We start from the raw sequence: 13,775 nt of genomic DNA on the forward strand, positions 1-13,775 counted from the left end.
TGCCCAGCTCTGGACAACTCACGTTGATAGATCCAGAATTAGACAAGCAACAGGTATCCTTCATCTAAGAAGCTTGGAGAAGTACTACTCAATAACCAGGTCTACTGGACCACAGTCATCTTTTTTCCACCTAAAATGCTTTGTGGACGCTTTCCAATTACACAAGACAAAGTATGCCCAGTTGTTCAATTACATGAACCCTTTTTGCCATGTGCAGCTGGCCCTGGGTATCGGTTTCAGGAATCCCCACCTTCCCACAGGTACCAAAATCCACACATGGAGACTTCCTTGTTGGTCCCGTGGCTGACTCTGCACTCCCAATGCAGGGGGCACGGGTTTAATCCCTGGTAGAAGAACTAAGACCCTGCATGTAGCAACTAAGAGTTCATATGCTGCAACTAAAGTGTCCTGCAAGCTGCAACTAAGACCTGGCACAGCCACATAACTATTATTTTTTTTAAAAAATCCACACATGTTTAAGCCTTACGTACGATAGGGTGGTATAGTTGACCTTGGCAGACAATCCCTGGTTGGTTGAAACCTAGGATGCCGAACATGAAGATACAGAGGACCAACCATATACTTCTCCCCTCAGGGCAGATTTCCTCCTCTTTAAGCTTCCCATGGATATTGTGAACTTTGAAGATTGCTGGTAAAATAAAACCTAGTGTTGGGTACATAACAGACGCTCAAGAAATTGAGACTCATCTACCCCATCCCCTGGGAGTGACCTTCCCTTCCCAGCAAGGACAAGTGGCTGAAGGCCATGGCAAGGCATCTGAAGGAGAACACAACTAAAGAACTTAAGAGGATTACACCTCCACTCATCCTCCACTGCCCCCGCAGTCTGCTTCATGCTTCTGCTTCTCCATACCTGTTTTGTTAGTCTGTGCTTCCCTTTACATGCACCATCTATTCAGCTAGACTGAACATGTTCTGAGGGAAATGGCCCTGCCCTCCATTGCATTTTGCGGCCCTGTGATGGTGGACTTGGGGCTTCCCAGGCTCAGCAGTAAAGAATCTGCCTGCAATGCAGGTGATGCAGGGGACGTGGGTTCAATCCCTGGGTCAGGAAGAACCCCTGGAGAAGAAAACGGCAATCCACTCCAGTATTCTTGCCTGGTTCTGGCGGGCTACAGTTCATGGGGCTGCAAAACATTGGACACCAATGAGCATGCATGCATGCCATGATGGTGGATTTACATTTCTCTATCCAGAGAATACGCAATCTGAAAGCATTGGCTCAGTCAGAAATAAGCCCTTGAGTTCTCCAGGGGAATCTTGATAACACAATGCCAAGGGTAATCCCAGGAGCTTCAGGGTCTAGATAATCCATCAGTGTCAACAGCTAAGTTGGTGCTGTTCAGAAGGGCCAAGAAAAACAAACTCATGACAATTCTATGGCTTTCCTGTATGTGTGCCTTCCCTCATTTGTCTATACCTACCAGACCCATGGTCTGAGAATAACTCAAGCTATCCATTCTTCCCTTCATAGAAGATTCCTCCCATGCTAGGAGCCTGCACTTGAAGCCCCTCAGAGATAAGTAGATGCTACCCAACAGCATTGATCCTCTTTGACAATGACCTCCCTCCAGCCTGTCCCTGGACAGAGACCAAGGAGACCCCTGCTCTCGTCTCAGTTATCTCCTTGGGCCACTCAGCAGTTTGAGTTTTCAGTCAATATGCCTGACTCATCTGATGATGCTAACTCAACATCATCCTGAGGATCTAGCAGTTGAGCTAAGAGCCGATTGAAAGTGAAAGTGTTAGTTGTTCAGTCCTATCTGACTCTTTGCAACCCCATGCACTGCAGCCCACAGGACTCCTCCACCCGTAGAATTTTCCAAGTGAGAATACTGGAGTGGGTTGCTGTTTCCTTCTCCTGGGGATCTTTCCAACCCAGGGATCCAACCCAGGTCTCCTGCACTGCAGGCAGATTTTTTTACTTTCTGAGCCACCAGGGATTGGGAATCCCAATCAGAAGGGCTGACACTTAGTTTGGGTAAAACAGAACACAAACAACGAGAGCATGCACCGTTCAAAACCCTGGAAGGTTTACTCTGCAGGAAGCATCATCTCATATAATCCTCACGGCCAACCCTGTGATAGACACCCCCAGTCTACATACAAGGAAACAGAGACACAAAGAAACTCAGAAAAGTCTGTGCACACTAAGCCCACGTGACACAAACTAAGCCCATGCACCACAACTACCGAGCCCTAGTGTCTGTGCTCCACGATGTGCCACTGCCAACGAGAAGCCCGCGAACCACAACTAGAGAAACCCCACACAGTAACAAAAACAAAACCAGCACAGACAAAAATAAATAATTTTAAAAGGCTATGTGCTTTGTCTTTACTTCATATGGCATATACCTAGAGGTCCCAGAGTCAGGATTCAAAGCCAGCTCCTCAATGCCCTGAGTGTGACTGTGGGTGATGCACATAGCTTTCCCAGCCTGAATTTTCTCCTTCACCACAGGAATAACAATAAAGGTCCTGGCACTACCACTCATCTGACACTCATGAATCAAGGAACTCCTCCTATTGTATTATCCCTACACCTCAGGAAGTCCAGAGGGTCCCATCTATATTCAGGATGGTCGAGAACTTCAGATCCTGAGTTGGGCAACCTGAACTCCCATCCTCTTCCTGACCTCAGGTGGCAAGTCATTCAATCTTTTGATGTTTATCACTTGTCAAAGGAAAATGTCAACACTGGCCTGATCTCTTGTAATGAGTAGTGTTGAAGCTAAGATAAAAGGGAAAAAGGCAAAAGATCCCTGAAAAGTTTGCAAGCACTTCTCCAAGTTAAAAACCCATCCCAGTAAGGGATTCAGTTAGAGAAATTGTTGCACAGAATAACTACCATCATCGAAAACGTCAAAGTGAGTGGGAAAACTGACTCCAAGACACAGAAACTCAGCCAGATTGCTCTTGATTATTGCACAGGGAGAATCTTGAACCAGAGCTTGAGGGCTCTGGCTGCTGGTTCTAACTCAGCCACTGCTCTGGATGAGCCTCTAGGCTTCACTGTGAAATAAGGATATGATGCTTGCTTTCCCCAAGCCCAGAAGGTAGGGTGTGCGCAGGATACAGAAACACTCAGCATTTGAGACAGGAAAACCTCTAGAAAGTCAATTAGATGCACTTTTTTCAATGGGATGTCAGACTTTCTTTTTTCCTCCCACTCACTTTCCCTTGTCACAGTCTAAATTCTATCCAGATGTGAACATGAAGAGGTCTGTCTTTGTTTGTTCTCTGCCTCCATGCGTACCCTTTCATTTTCCTGTGTGCCTCAATAGGTTTCCATACTATTCTTTAGAACACAGGCCGTGAAAAGGGGAACAACATTGCAGAGGGATGCAGGGGAGTCAGGGAAAAAAAAGAGGTATAGAATGCTCCAGAATGTGTGTTTCCTCTCTCTTAACACAGATAGAGGCAAGACAGTGAGAGGGTCCTTGAGACCAGACAAATGCCATCAGCCATGCAAAGCCTCACAGGCAGCACTCTCCCAGAGCCCACAGTGCAAGTGGCGTGCACGCGTACACACACACACACTTTCATGGAAAACTGTGCTCTCCCATCCCAGAAAGGATTTGTTGTTTCAATTAAACCCATCAAGATCTACACCACATGTTAGGAAAGAAAGGTAAAACCAAATCAAGCCTGAATTACTTTGGCCATCTCCTTGGGGATCGATCTATATCAAATAAACCACCAGCTATGCACTGGAGAGGCTTTTACTTATGAAAAACAGAGGCAGGTGCAGAGTGGCAGCAATGGTACTAAATCAAAACCCTGAGAGCAGAAGAAAGTGGACTGAGACGCTTCCACTTAGCTCCTCTACTCATGTCTAAATCGCAGGATGGGGAGCGAGCAGATCACGGCCCTGGTGGAGTCTGGCTTCTTGGTCCTCGTCTCCCTGAGGTCCCTTCCCTCTGAGTTTGCTCCCTGCTTCAGCTGCCCAGTGAGAACAGATGGACAGAAGTTAAAAGAACAAGGTCAGCCCATCAACTAAAGTCTTATTTCACATGCTGCCCCACCTCTATCATCCCTTTCTGGGACATAAAGATGGAGAACGGAGGGGAGAGGTGCTAATGCATTTGATTTCTTATGAAACTGTGGTCTTTTCATTTACATCCCCTGAATAGCTGGCTAGTCTGATTTACACATTGATAATATGTGATGCTTTGTATTCCAGCAAATATTTAATCCCTGACTGATCGATAATCCCTGTCTGGCTGTTCTTTTTTTTTGAAAAGAAATAAATCCCCTTTTACTCTTAAAATTCTTGAATAAAATTAAACTGCTTTAGCCCAGGATGCACTGTTCCTACGTGAAGCCATGTGGTTTCATAACCTCAGTTCTCAGATGTTTTAAAGGGGCTGCCTTTTCCAACTTGCTATTTCTGAGATCCCAACAGCTCTCTGAGTTTTCTGTGTCACCCATTGATATTAAAGTCTGATCTGCCCTTTTTTAATTAAAAAAGTAAAATTATTAAGCAAAATCAGTGAGTCTATAGCAGGCAGTATTTTTGCATTTACTTCTTATTTTCACCAAGAAGGTCTTGATTTTAATTCCTTCATTACAAACCTGTTTCTGCCTTTCTAAATACTCTTTCCCTCCAAAACTACATTTAAAAAAAAAAAGTTCCACTCCTACACTAATTCTAAAATAAAATCTGTACTCCTTTCCCCTTTTCTCAGCGTTAGCGTTGAACATTACAAAAAAATGCACATTAAACATAGAAAGAGGTGGCTCTCCTCTGTCTAAGGGGCTCCCAGTGCAGCCTCAAAGCCCACCAAAAGTTCCAAAAACAACAGCAACGGAAAACAAACTCTCTTTCATCTTTGGCAGCAACAAAAGCAATAACTTTCACCAAACCAACCCACGCCAAGAATTAATATAACACAGAACACATCCACATTCAGACCATTATGGCTACATCAGCTTACCACAATATTTGTTTGAAAAACACATAATTTGCGGTAGAGAGAGAGAACCTCTAATACAAAAAAGAGGTTCTTTCAAATGCAAATGAACCAAAAGACATATCTTCCCTGTGTTTGGAAAATCGCTCCAACATATGAAAAACATACTTTTTATGTGGAAAAAAATTTTTTTTTTTATGTACACCCACTTAGTTGAAAAGGCAATTAAATTTGCTGTAGATTACCTTAACAGTTGAGAAAAGTTTAACTTCTGGCTCCAAAGTCCTAAGGACTTTATTAGCAGACCTAAGTAGTCTTCTGTTCCCAGGTAGCAAAGTTTCTTTTCTTCTCCACTGAAATGCTCATGTGAACACTGAAGGACATTGTATTACTGAACTGATCGGAAAAAGATATTGTTTCCAATCTTCTGGCAGGAAGAAAAGAGAGAGAGAGAAGAAAGAGAAAGAAAGAAAGCGAAGAAAGAGAGAGAAAAGCAGGGCAAAATGCAGTCTAATCGAGCATTCTTCCTCGTGGAAAAAAAAAAAAGTAAATCCAGGATTCTGGACCGGGTTCAAACATAGCTTGACAGGCTACAGGAGAATTTACACTGAGCATGCTTAGCCCCGCACGGCTTGCATGAGACACACTTAATGAATATTACTTCCTTCCCACTGGCTATTCCTGCTGGAAGTCCACACCCACTCTGCTTTCAGAAGTCAGGAATTTAGCTCCAGCCAAAGTCCAGAAAACACGCTTATGCGGAGACAAGGCCTCACCGATCCATAAACTTTCAGGTTATGACCTGCAGGTCAGTTTGACAAATAGAACATGAAGGTGAATTTTTTTTTTCTGCCCTTGGTTGTGTTCCCAGCTTTGTGCCTGTCCTAAACTGCAGTTCCCCTGGAGAAAAGAGAAATTGCTTTTTTTCTAAAGAACACCACGTCTTAAACGCCAGTGTAAAGGCCTTTCCAGATGAAGCTTCCAAACCCAGATTAGAATAAAGGTCATCTGTATATCAGAACACACCGTGACAATGCTTGGACTTTCAGGAATTTTTTTTTTTTTAATTTCTACCCCAAATGTATTCTTTCTGATACCAAATGTATTCTGATACATCATGTCTTTCTAAAATGCTATACACCAGTAGACAGTGTTAAAATATGTTCAAAATTCAGATTTAATCTGTCCTGCTGCCCAGGTCATACTTAAAAAAAAAAAAAAAAGGTTTTAATTTTCAAACAATGCTTTCCCTTTCTCTAAATCCCTTTGTCATGTTTAATGATGGGAGACCTGAGATTCCGAAAAAAATGTAAAAAAGGACTGTTACTCTGACAGTCCAAGAAGGCAGGATTCTTACCCTGCAAATGAAAAGGGGTGAAAAGAGAGAACTTAATATAGACAGCATAGTAATGAAAGGGTATTTCATATTTTAAATAATCATAATAATATCTTTTGTTTTTCTTCTGACATTTTTCAGGGTACCATTCATGGGTTTCTGTGCTTTATCAAATGACAAATTATAAATATGATTAAATACTCATTTGGCATTAAACTACTTATTTGCCTAGACACACACACATACACAACAATTTGTGCTTGAAAAGAAATGATGTCACAGAGGATGAAAAGCAATAGAAATTTCCTAAGTGTACAGGGAAATATGATGCACCCAGCCTCTAATACAAAGCCTGCCTAACTAGCATTGATTTCGTGGGTTAACACAGGGGCTTCTGTATACCTTATGAGCAAACCCATTGCTTCTTCATACCTGTAACATTTTTAGCAGCCAATGAACTGCTAGGACCTATTTCCTTACATAAGAGCCTTGCAGCATAAACTATCTCCTTGCCTGCTGTTGAATGAATAAAATTTCCTCAGACACATTTTCCTTCCCGTAATTACAAAGTCTGGAGTGAATACAGACTCACTATGAGGGATGATGGGGGTGTTTTATTTGTTTTAGGCTTTGCCTAAGGGAAAAATAAGATTTAGCCCCCTGTTCCAAGGGTGTTTATTTGTCCCCTGTTACAGAGCAAACTAAGTTTCCAGCATGGACTTCCCGGCTGGCTCGGTGGTAAAGAATCTGCCTGCAAGGCAGGAGACGTGGGTTCAATGGCTGCGTCGGGAAGATCCCCCTGGAAAAGGAAATGGCAACCCACTCCAGTATTCTTGCCTGGGAAATCACACGGACAGAGGAGCCTGGCGGGCTACAGTCCATGTGGTCGCAAAGAGTTAGACATGACTTAGCGACCAAATGGCAAAGTTCCCAGCACTTAGATGAAGCCCAGGAGAAATGGAATTTCAAAATATGTAACAGGGCTTCCCTGGTGGTTCAGTGGTAAAGAATCTGCCTGCCAATGCAGGAGACATCAGTTTGATCCCTCATCCAGGAAGACTCCACATGCTGTGGAGCAACTAAGCCTGCGAGCCACAACTATTGCGGCTTTGCCCAAGGGAAAAAATAAGGTTTAGCCCCCTGCTCCAAGTGTGTTTATTTGTCCTGGTACAGAGAAAACTAAGTTCCCAGCATGGGCTGCCATGTTGAGCCTGTGCTCTAGAGCCTATGAGCCACAATGTGCCCCAACTACTGAAGTCTGCATACCCCAGAGCCTGCGCTCTGTAGTAAGAGAAGCCACCGCAACGAGAAGCCCATACACTGCAACTGGAGAGTAGCCCCTGCTCTTCCTAACCAGAGAAAAGCCAATGTAGCAACAAAGACTCAGCGCAGCTAAAAACAAATAATTTTTTTTAATAAAAAAGATGAAATAATCTCATTGCCTGCCATACAATAAAATAGGAAGGACACTTGTTCATTTGACCCAAAGAGATGGACTAGTGATCAGAGAGGCCCCACAACACACAGACGAGGGACCCTCGATCAAGGTTGGTGCTCTGACCTTAGACAGCCAGGCCTCCCTGCCATCATGGTACAGTGGGTTTGTTTATTTGTCTTCTCCCATGAGAATGAGCACTCATCTTGAATTTAAGGGTGCTGTTGACGGAAACAGTCACTCCTTTTTCAGCTCAAATTTTAAGACAATTCTATGCAAAGCTATGATGATTTTTACAAGGACAGCATACTCATCCATTTAACTGAAAGAACATTTACTGAGCCCCTACTCTGACACTCATCTTGGTCGTAGAAATTGGGTAGTGGCTGAGATGGACATGGTTCCTACCCTGGAGGAGTTTATGGTGAAAGTATAAATAAATAACCATGTAAACAAATATGAACGTAAGCGAAGGGAAGGAATCAAAGGGAAATGAAGAGAAAGAATAAGCTATGAAAACCATGGTGGGAGGGTGGGTGGGTGTAAGGCCTTGAAGCCACAAAACCAGGAAAATGGGAGGCATATTTGGAAAACAAATTATTTGCCAATCTAATGTGTGTTAAAAAGGAAGTGTGGTACCTTTAGCAGAAACCAGGAAATCTGGAGAAAGAAAATCATGTCTAATATATGGTTAGCTCAAATATTTACTGGATTGAGCATGTTGAGTTTAAGGGTTATAAGGATATCCAGCCTACAGTATTATTTTATTCAGAAACTATGTGTAAGTATTAGTAGGAATCTGATTACAGTTTCTTAAGTACCCACAGGTTTGTTTTTCTCTCATTTAAAAGAAATTTGGAGGTTGACAGTCCAAAACTTGGCCACTCAAGTCTTTGTAATTTTTTGGTCTATCATCCTTAATGCACACTGTTCTGGCTTTGGTTTGCTTTCAAGTCCAACATGGCTGCTGGAACTCCAACCATCACATCTGCTTTCCAGAATTTAGAAAGAAGCACGGGTGAAGTAAAAAGTAAAAATGACTACTGTAACAAACTACCTCAAACTGAGTGACTTAAAAAAATAAACACATTACCTTAAGTTTTATAAGCTAAAAATCTGACTTGGTCTCTTTCAGGTATCATTAAAGTGTGAGAAGGGCAGCATTTCCTTCTAGCCTAGAGGAGGGAACCTATTTCCTTGTCTTTTCCATCTTCTGGAGGCTGCTGCATTCCTTGGTTTGGGGCCCCTTCCTCTACTGGGGCTGAGTCCCTCTTATGTTGCATCACTCTGAATCCTTCCCTCTCTTTCACTTTTTGGGATCCATGAAATCACGTTGGGCGCACCTGGATAATCTAGGATGGAGCGGATAAGCAACACCCTATCTACAACTTTAATCCTTCTTTTCCAAGTAAGGTAATATATTCAAAGGCCCAGGGATTAGCACCTGGACATCTTTGGGGAACATAAGCCTGCTTTCTACACTTGCCTTCAGCTGATTTACCTATCTCAATATAGATTTCTCAAAAGCTTTACTTTTGCAGCCTTTCCTAAGAAATGAGGAAGGCTAGATGTTGGATAGGCATTTGGCAGCTTCTGACACAAATATCTAGCATTTGAAGCCAGAACCAAGCCTGGATTATTGCAAAAGCATCTTAATCAGGTGGCCTTGTTCTAGACTGTATGGTATGTGAGCCACTGCAAGTTTACTCTTTCTAAATCACATATGATTAAGACAATTGGTGTTTTTAAATCTCCATCACTTACCTATTTTCTATGAGACAAGCCAAATGCCTTAGCTAGATGCATAGGGCTTTTCATATGCTAACCCTTAATTATCTTTTCAGATTAATTTCTACCACTTGCTCTAACTCCAACAACCCTTCAGCTCCTCCGGAACCTACAATTTGTTGGTCCTGCCAGTTTTTCACTATCCTTACCCCAACTTTTCTCTTGGCCAAGGCATGGGCAACCACCAAGAGTTCTCCCTCTGTGCACATTCTCAGTTCTCCTGATCCTCTCTCAAGTCATCGTACTCATAGAGCAGAGGGGATGCTGTGGTGGCCTGGAAGAGTCAGTTCTGAAGGCCCCCAGTACAGTACCCAAGCCAAGGGGTGTGGGGAGGATTTTCTGCTGAGGGCTCACAGACGAGTCTCTCCCTGAGCACTGTCCTCAGCCAATGGGAGCCACTCCACCAATGCTAGACCCCATCCCTTGAGACAACCCACATCCTGATCGGTCCCTGAGCAGGTACAAAAGCCAGGCCCTCTTGGCTTCATTTCAAACAATACTGCCAGTTCCCTGGCAACAGCACCGCACTTCTACCTCCCTCTGCCCCATCCTGCTACCCTCACTCCTTTACAGGTATTTCTCCCAGGAGAATCCCCCAAAGCTCCCTACATGCACGTATCTACCTCCAAGTGTGTTTCAAGAAACTAAACCCAGAGCTACTATATGATCCAGCAATCCCAGTCCTGGGCATATATCTGGAGAAAAACATGGTTTGGAAGGATACATGTACCCCAGTGTTTATTGCAGCACCATTTACAATACCCAAGACATGGAAGCAACCTAAATGTCCATTGACAAAGGAATGAATAAAGAAGATGCTCTGTGTGTGTACATATACATACGTACACATATGGCTGCCCTAGTGGCTAAGTCAGTAAAGAATCCACCTGTAACACAAGAGACATAAAAGACATGGGTTCAATCCCTGGGTCAGGAAGATCCCCTAGAGAAGGAAATGGCAACCGCACTGCAGTATTCTTGCCTGGAGAATACCATGGACAGAGGAGCCTGGCAGGCTACAGTCCATGGGGTCGCAAAGAGTTGGACACGACTGAGTGACTAACACACACAAAAACACATATATATTATACACACACATGTATAAACACACAGTGGAATATTATTACTCAGCTATAAAAAAGAATGAAATAATGCCCTATGCAGCAAACGGATGGATTGGAGATTATGATACTGAGTCAGACAAAAAAAGACAAATATCATGATATTGTTTATATACAGAATCTTCTGCTTATTTAATTTATATGCAGAGTACATCATGAGGAATGCTGGGCTGGAAGAAGCACAAGCTGGAATCAAGATTGCCGGGAGAAATATCAATAACCTCAGATATGCAGATAACACCACCCTTATGGCAGAAAGTGAAGAGGAACTAAAAAGCCTCTTGATGAAAGTAAAAGAGGAGAGTGAAAAAGTTGGCTTAAAGCTCAACATTCAGAAAACAAAGATCATGGCATCTGGTCCCATCACTTCATGGGAAATAGATGGGGAAACAGTGGAAACAGTGTCAGACTTTATTTTGGGGGGCTCCAAAATCACTACGGATGCTGATTGCAGCCATGAAATTAAAAGACGTTTACTCCTTGGAAGGAAAGTTATGACCAACCTAGATAGCATACTAAAAAGCAGAGACATTACTTTGCCAACAAAGGTCCGTCTAGTCAAGGCTATGGTTTTTCCTGTGGTCATGTATGGATGTGAGAGTTGGACTGTGAAGAAAGCTGATCACCGAAGAATTGATGCTTTTGAACCGTGGTGCTGGAGAAGACTCTTGAGAGTCCCTTAGACTGAATGGAGATCCAACCAGTCCATTCTAAAGGAGATCAATCCTGGGTGTTCATTGGAAGGACTGATGCTAAAGCTGAAACTCCAATACTTTGGCCACCTCATGCAACGAGTTGACTTACTGGAAAAGACTCTGATGCTGGGAGGGATTGGGGGCAGGAGAAGGGGATGACAGAGAATGAGATGACTGGATGGCATCACCGACTCGATGGACATGAGTTTGAGTGAACTCCGGGAGTTGGTGATGGACAGGGAAGCCTGGCGTGCTGTGATTCATGGGGTCGCAAAGAGTCAGACACGACTGAGCGACTGAACTGAACTGAAAAATAGCGATACAAATGAACTTATTTACAAGGAATATTAAAAAAATGATACAAATGAACTTATTTACAAAACAGAAACAGACTCACAGACTTAGAGAATGAATATATGGTTACTGAAGGAAGGGTGGGGGGAGGGATAGATTGGGAGGGTGACTGACATATACACACTGCTATATTTAAAATAACCAGCAAGGACCTACTGTATAGCACAGGCAATTCAGTATTCTGCAATAACCTAAATGGGAAAAGAATTTGAATACATTTTATGTGTAACTGTGTCACTTTGCTGTACACCTGAACCTAACACAACATTGTTAATCAACTATATTCTAATATAAAATTTTTAAAAAATTTTAAGAAATTCAGACCCAAGACAATTGGTCCCATGAGTTCTCAGAAACAGACTCTAAATTTTGGAGCCAGATAACCCACCAGCTAACTGGCAGTGAAGACCCCATCACTGGGGTGAGAGGTATGAGTGACTCCTGGCATGCTCCCGTGGTACAACTGTTGTAACTTCCATAAGCGGCAAACTGGATAAGACGCTGGTGTAATGAAATGCACAAGGAAGGATATCTCAGGAACATGAAAGACACAGACCATGAAGTTGAATAGCTGTTGTTGGGGGTTACTGACGCGAGGAATGACAGTGAAAGGCTGTGGGTGATTAATCATCAATTAAAGGTTAAGTGTGAAAGTCAGTAGGCCTCTTCAGATGTATTTAAAGAGAACTTCTCTTTTGCAACTGGAGAAACAGAAAGCTGAGGACCAGGGCAACTTAATGATAGCTGCAGCAGAATTCCAGAGGAGGTCGAATTCTCAGTCCCTGGGGAACTGATACTCCACAATTAGGAAGGAATGGAACCCTGAGTCTGGGGATAGGGACATGTGTGGTGATGAACTTGGAAATCTAGAATCTCCAAATACCCATGGACTTCCTAGACCTGCAGCAGTGACCCACTCTTCCTTGTTAAAAGATGGCATTTATGCCTTTATAAGGACATTTATGCCTTTTTTAGGTCTTGATTTTACAAAAGAATAGGAAAATAGGAAAATGAGAGTAATGAGGCATTTTGAGGACAATGAAATCTGGTATCTCCAAGGCCACTCTATGAGAGTGGAGGGGTTTGCTGCTGCTAAGTCACTTCAGTCGTGTCCAACTCTGTGCGACCCCACAGACGGAAGGCCACCAGGGTTCCCCATCCCTGGGATTCTCCAGGCAAGAGCACTGGAGTGGGTTGCCATTTCCTTCTCCAGTGCATGAAAGTGAAACGTGAAAGTGAAGTCGCTCAGTCGTGTCCAACTCTTAGCGACCCCATGGACTGCAGCCTACCAGGCTCCTCCGCCCATGGGACCTTCCAGGCAAGAGTACTAGAGTGGGGTGCCATTGCCTTCTCTGTGGGGGTGGGGGGGGGTTGAGGACCAGGTAATACATGGAGTCTTGTCCCAGGTCCAAATTACAATGGGTCCACTTATTCAAAGATCCACCCAGCGGTCATTTCTCTGATACCTGAATGTGCAATAAGAATGGACATACTTGATAATTGACAGAATCCACATATGGTTCCTTGGACTGTGGAATAAGATTTATCAACTGAGAAATCCAAGCGGAAGCCTCTAAATCTTATCCTCTGGCTAAGATAATAAATCAAAATAGTATTTTACCCCAGAAGGCAATGTTAGAGATAACTTACCCTGAAGACCTGAAGAATGCAAGGGTGATGGTCCCCATCATACCACATTTCATGCACCATTCTGACTCCTCCAAAAACTAGACGGACTGTGATATATGATGATGATATGCAGCAAATCTGACCAAATAGTAACCCTGGTTGCAGCTACTTTCCCAGATGTCGGCTCTTTGCTGGTTACACAGCCTTAAGCGCGTGGTATTTGGATACCCACTTACTTGGCAAATGTGCTCTTTTCTTTCTTTATCAAAAGTAGGCTCAGAAAGAGTTTGCATCTATGTGCAATGGAGAAAAGAACATGGATACAAGTTTGCCCCAAGGTGACCCTTCCCCTTAATACTGTGTAAAAGGACCTGAACACTTTGGACTCTTCACAGAACATCACATTATTCCACTATATTGATGATACCTCATTAATCCAATTGGGTGGATAAGAACTAGCAAGTACATTATTAAGATGTGTAT

The 13,775-nt window shown here is 43.2% G+C and overlaps 1 long non-coding RNA gene across 1 annotated transcript in view; it reads right to left on the minus strand.

Moving 5' to 3' along the window:
• The window catches only part of LOC129554452 (uncharacterized), a 215,094-nt gene extending 209,396 nt beyond the window's left edge, over positions 1-5,698 (minus strand). The window contains exon 1 of the long non-coding RNA XR_008685602.2: positions 5,180-5,698. This is a non-coding gene — a long non-coding RNA (uncharacterized LOC129554452). The remainder of the gene's footprint in view (positions 1-5,179) is intronic.
• Between the last annotated feature and the right edge of the window lie 8,077 nt (positions 5,699-13,775).

Source organism: Moschus berezovskii, chromosome 14, assembly GCF_049115385.1.
Source record: "Moschus berezovskii isolate FMDL1 chromosome 14, NW_MosBer_1.0, whole genome shotgun sequence".
In the NCBI taxonomy this organism is placed as follows: Eukaryota; Metazoa; Chordata; class Mammalia; order Artiodactyla; family Moschidae; genus Moschus; species Moschus berezovskii.